General features: G+C 42.6%; 1 non-coding gene across 1 annotated transcript; it reads right to left on the bottom strand.

Moving 5' to 3' along the window:
• Window positions 1-1,414: 1,414 nt before the first annotated feature.
• On the bottom strand, window positions 1,415-1,486 carry trnad-guc (transfer RNA aspartic acid (anticodon GUC)). The gene has a single exon. It is a non-coding gene; the product is annotated as a tRNA-Asp (tRNA).
• Between the last annotated feature and the right edge of the window lie 4,160 nt (window positions 1,487-5,646).

Below are 5,646 nucleotides of genomic sequence, written 5' to 3'. Positions count from 1 at the left end.
ATCCGCTGTAAAGGTAGATACAGGTGCAAGACTTTGCAATAACGACCTAAAAGCAGTTGTTATGATTCCAGGGAACGCGGCTGATTTTTAGAGTCTATACATCATGAAGAAACGGCGATCGTGTGAGAAAGACTTATTCTGTACGGATGACAGGGCCAGCATTTCGGACCCAAGGGAAAGGCTATTGTGCATCGGAAAGAGACAAAATCATATCATTATATAGAAAACTCGTCGTAGTATTTAAAAACCAAGTAACTAACACTGTTATTAAGTGCGGACTTTAAATCAAGTGGTCGCGGTCGTTTTTATTTGCATAAAACTTTAAACGTGATCTTGAAAATATAACGCTTGCAACAAACATCCATGCATAGTGTGTTACTGCGAATGAAAATACGCGGGTCACAATTTATGATCCAAGTGTATAATGGTAAATAATTAAATAAATAAAACCGCAGGCTTTCACATCGAGTGCACCCCAATAACGTTTCATTGAAATGTCCATGTTATGTACGCCGGGCACTGATGGATGCAGGCCTAGCGATCTCTATAACAATGCCAAGCAAAGAATGTCACTGATTTACCAAAGCGGTCAGTTTTCGGGGATCCTGCGGCAGCTGGGAGAAGAAGAATCGGGCAGGTTTCAGAATCGGCGAGCGCTCGGATAAAAGGCACCGATTTCCCAGCCGCGCTTTTCTTTTCGGAACCAGCAGAAGTGCCCTCCGCACCATCCTCGGCGCTAGGACACGCCGGCCACTTTATTACCCTAAAACAGGGAGCATACACCGATCTTCAAAGCCAAACTTACCTTGCCGATTTTCGCTTAACTGCTTCTCAAACTCATCGAAATCGGACATTTTTCAGTCCGTACTAAAGACGTATTGCAAAATAAGCAGAGGTCCAACAGTAGGCCTTTGAATGGGCTACAGGCTGCATTGGGTTCTGCTGCTTTTTCTTCCGAGTCGCCTGCCCCTCCTCCCCCGAAGTCATCGGCTCTTCCTCGGTTGTATCACACACAGGTTCGGAAACATTCGATGCGCATTACCGTCCCCTCCTGCACTGGAGGGTTAAGGACAAACGTGATTATATCGAACCAAAATTGAAATGTGCAAGTTGACTTTCCTAGTTATACGTCTTCATTTTTATTCTGGGTTTAACAACCATGAGTTTATGACGTATTTTACATGATTAGTTGGCGACTGGACCTTATTGTTTATATCTCTTATTAAGGATCCATCCATCCATACATCAATTATCAAAACCACACACTTACAATCCGAGTCTAGTTTCATATGCTGCGCTGCTGAGCGACCCGCAGAATATTATGCATGAGTACAAGTCACAAGCCCCGTTTCCACTAACACGGGGCCGGTTCTAGCTTGGTGCCTTTTGAGACCGAGGCAAAAAGATGCAGACTCTCCCCGTCGGGGAATCGAACCCCGGTCTCCCGCGTGACAGGCGGGGATACTCACCACTATACTAACGAGGAGATGTACGCGCACTACTTTTACATCTTCAAGATAAACAGCGGATGACTACTAACATTTGCGAGTAATCAATGACTGAGCTTCATGTCATGACCATGGTGCTCAAGAGAAGAAAAAATACATAATGTACGTCCACTGATACCAGAACAACCATATAGCTTTATACTAAGACGATGATTAAACGGAAAATTCCTTTACAAAACACTGCCACAAAATCATAGTTTCCAATATTACATCGTGCAACGGGACACAGTGTAAGTACGTGAAGTCGGTAATTAAATCAAGAAAAAAAAGTGAGAGGAAAAGAATACTTTTCTATTATCATATTTTTCTAACTGGCCAAACTGAGTCATATTTTGATTATACACACTAACAGAAAAACAGTGCAAATCTCCGGTAGTCCGTTTCACTTGCGCTCCGCTATGGGGCAGTAACAAGCAGAGCTTAAGTGTGGAAGGAAAAAAAAAACACAGGACAGCATCAATCCCAACTTCACAAACGCCGGAGATCGAGATGCTGTAAGCATGACAATTAACATCTTTATCCAAGGGAACAGCTGCAAGACACAGATGCCGCGCCTAACAAAGGTAGGATCGATTCCGAAGGTTCAGGCATTTACAGACGCGGACTCTTCTGGAGTTGATTTTTTTCGGGAGATACGCATCAACTTCAAAGTATGAACCGCATTATATCTATATCTGTTATGACGTTGTAGCTATTGATACTGATGCATCACAAAAATAATTTAAATGTTTTTTCATTCTGACATATGTTCGTTCGGACGAGGATTTTATTATATGAGATAAGTTTTAAATGAAAACTTTTTTTAATCTATATGATTAATTCTCGAATCTAAGCCAGACTTCACATAAATCATTCATTCATAAATATAATGGAACATACAACATCCAGTATCCATGAAATTTATGATCAGGCTATACGTTTGTGATAACAACAAAACAACACAACATGTATATTTACAATATATGGGCCTATTGTTTAATATTGCCTCCAAATTATAGCCAGACAATAACGCAATAGGCCGACATCAAACTATTTTCATGTAAAACAAAAGTGCTGGCAGTTTGCTTGTGCTTACAGACCCCGCCTTGAGCCCATCCAGAAAGATCCCAAAAATAACCGACAAGCAAAGGTTGTAACAATCTGAGCATGTTTAGTTTAATGTAATCAGGAGCCGAATTAATAACGCGAATAAATGATCAAACCGAAAGTCTGTAGTCGGGAATATCCGATAACGTCTTTGACGTGCAGTTAAGATAGTCAGAGGAAAAACCTTGTAGTTTACTTATATATATGCCTAAATATATGAGTGTGTCTCTCCGGTGATTTAATGATGAATATAACGATTACATATCAAATCACATTAAGCAATTATTATATTACTAGGTTGAACGTTTTCACTATGTCTGTCGTCACCTTGATTTCACGATTTTGACTATTCTTCTTATCCCAGATTGAACAAGTCATTGTGGCGATGCAAGATCCCGACATGGGGATAAAGATGAAGAATCAAAGACTGTTAATCACAGTGATTCCACATGCGATGACAGGTGCACGATACATATTTTACTTTTTAAAAATAATTTTTCATGCCGCCCGGGTTGTCTTACACCCCGGCCGTGCAGTGTCCCGGGGGCCGGGTCCTAATGGTCATTTAAGCCCTTCCCTTCACAGGAAAGCCCATACATCGGCGGTCTTCGGGAATCCTGTGCATTAAGACTGTCATCGATCTCCTTGCGCTCATATTTATTTATGTAATTTATTTATCGAGTTCAGCGTTTTTGATTTATGACGGCTTAATGCATTTCTCGACTCTAACTAGATGCCTTCCTCGCTATGCCTTCCCAGGAAATGATATCGTGGAGTGGCTAATTCAGAAGTACTCCATCATGGAAGAAGGTAGGGCCGAGAAGTATGTAGGGAAGCGTTACCTGGTGCTCTTATGTGAGGTTAATCGATTGTTTTTTTCCCTTCGTGACGACGATGGCGCCCCTGCTGGCGAAAGACGTCATCAGGTTTTTTTTTTTTTGTAATAAAATAACAGAAATAAACGAGTCTTTTGAATAATAAATACAAATGAAGTAATAGAATTTGTCATCCATACAACAGATTAGCCTAGCTGCATTTATGTGTAAGCATATGCAATTCACGTGTCTGACAGAAGCATGTTCTGTTCCATTGATATTGCTGAGCCTGTGAATTAATAAATGTCAGAATTGAGCTTGTCCATAACATAGACACCCCATTCGCCTGAAGCTTTTGGGATTTTCTTCCCCTGGCGTCAATTTATCTGCTGAATTATTTATCTTTCTGCTGAGAGGCTATTAGTACAAATAATCTGTAGGCCAGTCCCGAGTCGCGCCGCTACGCATGCTGAGCTGTACGGTTTGATAGTCCCGATGCAAACTTCGCTGATAGCCAGAGGCAGTCAGTCATGCCTGGAGAAATATCGCTATCCGTCTCCCTCATTATGCACTTCTGCAAGACGCTGTTGTCCTGAATTCCCGGGCGATGCAGATGAGGTTTTAAATAGCAAGGGAGCAGATTTCCCTGATTTACAGCCCAGATTGGAAAAGAAGTCGGAATGGAAAGGAGGGGACTTTTAGGCAGTAGATGGCAGATGCATTAACAGACTTGAATGGGCAAAAAACCTGTTGCCCCCGGTAAGCAGTTACCCCTCCCTGTAAACACTAGGCTTCCCCCTAGCAGCGCTGTTGCTGCGCCGGTCTGAAACCCCCGGGAGCGCCTGACTGCCAATGGCCCGCGGAGGCAGCCGGAAAGTGGAAAGTCCCAATTACTCGTAATTAATTATAGTTCCGATGAGGAATGCACCATCCCCGCGGCTTATTCTGTGCACCATGTCAACGTTTTTTCCAGTTACTTGCTATACCGTAAAATAAAATATAATATGCCTACTCAGTTTCTAGTTATCGTGTGTTCTACTGTATTCCACTGACAAAAATTTAGAGAATTACTATGCCTAAATCTGGGCTACGAGTAGTGGATTTGTTTGAGCTTTGAGTAGTTTACGTGGAAATGAGTGACCACTTTGTGTGTTTTCAGAGGCACTTCATGTGGGGAATCTGATCGTGAAGCACGGCTACATTTACCCCCTAAAGGACCCCAGGACGCTCGTCCTGGGGCCCGACGAGACGCCGTATCGCTTCCAGGTAACCTAAAACCACGGTTTCTTCAGATGGAGGGCAGCGCGAGAGGGTGGTGGCCATGTGGGGGGGCACGCATATCGAAACTATTCGTTGGAGAGACTGCGGAATTACCGTGTAGGACAGTATTTCTCAATCTGGTCCGGGCTCCAGAGCTGAGAGGGTGCAAAAACGTAGACTGTCTGGTAGGGAGCTGGGAGGGAGCAAAAACGTGGATCATCTGTGTGTCGCCGAGGACCGGATTGGGAAACACTGATGTATGAGAACCAATGCCAGTTAAAGTAGCAAAATGCCTTCCACCCCGCCTTGTCCCTGACATGTTAAATCACAAAGCACCTTTGTCACGCTGCTTCTGAATAGTTTCAAATGACAGCATCTCCTTTTTGCTAGACTCCGTACTTCTGGAGCTCTCAGCAGTGGCCAGCCTCCGAGCTAGATTACGGTGATTACCAATTATTAATCATGTGCTCGCCTATTACATCATTACTTCCCTTTACTAGAATAATAGAAAAACACAGTTTCTTGCCATGTCTTTCTTTTGCTCTTCTAAAGCGATTTATTTGACTAAGAAGAATATCAGAAAGCAAGGGCAGCTGATAGACTATGAAAAGGTAAGAGAAAATTTTTATTTATGTACATTTCAATGCTATTCTTATTCGCTGGTCTGAAGCATTGCTTGATGAGATCATGTGATAGCTGAATGCTCATGGGAGTTTTACTTACACAAAATATTATGAGGGTAGAAGGAAAAATGATTGGTTCAGAGAGATAACCAATTAGATTGTACATGAGGTGGATCCGAGCAACTAGAGGAGGCAGGAGCAACCAATCAGATGTCTTGGTCCTGCCTCCTCTGCAATCTGATTGGTTATCTATCCGAACCAATCATTTTCCTTCTGCCCTCAGAACATTTTTGTGTAAGAAAACCTCCCACCAATTATGCACATAGTAGGATCGCACATAGACATCCACCAACT

The sequence above is a fragment of the Brienomyrus brachyistius genome, unplaced genomic scaffold, assembly GCF_023856365.1.
Source record: "Brienomyrus brachyistius isolate T26 unplaced genomic scaffold, BBRACH_0.4 scaffold717, whole genome shotgun sequence".
Classification (NCBI taxonomy): domain Eukaryota; kingdom Metazoa; phylum Chordata; class Actinopteri; order Osteoglossiformes; family Mormyridae; genus Brienomyrus; species Brienomyrus brachyistius.
The sequence above is the reverse complement of the archived record's forward strand: the minus strand, read 5'-3'. Positions and strand labels throughout refer to the sequence as shown.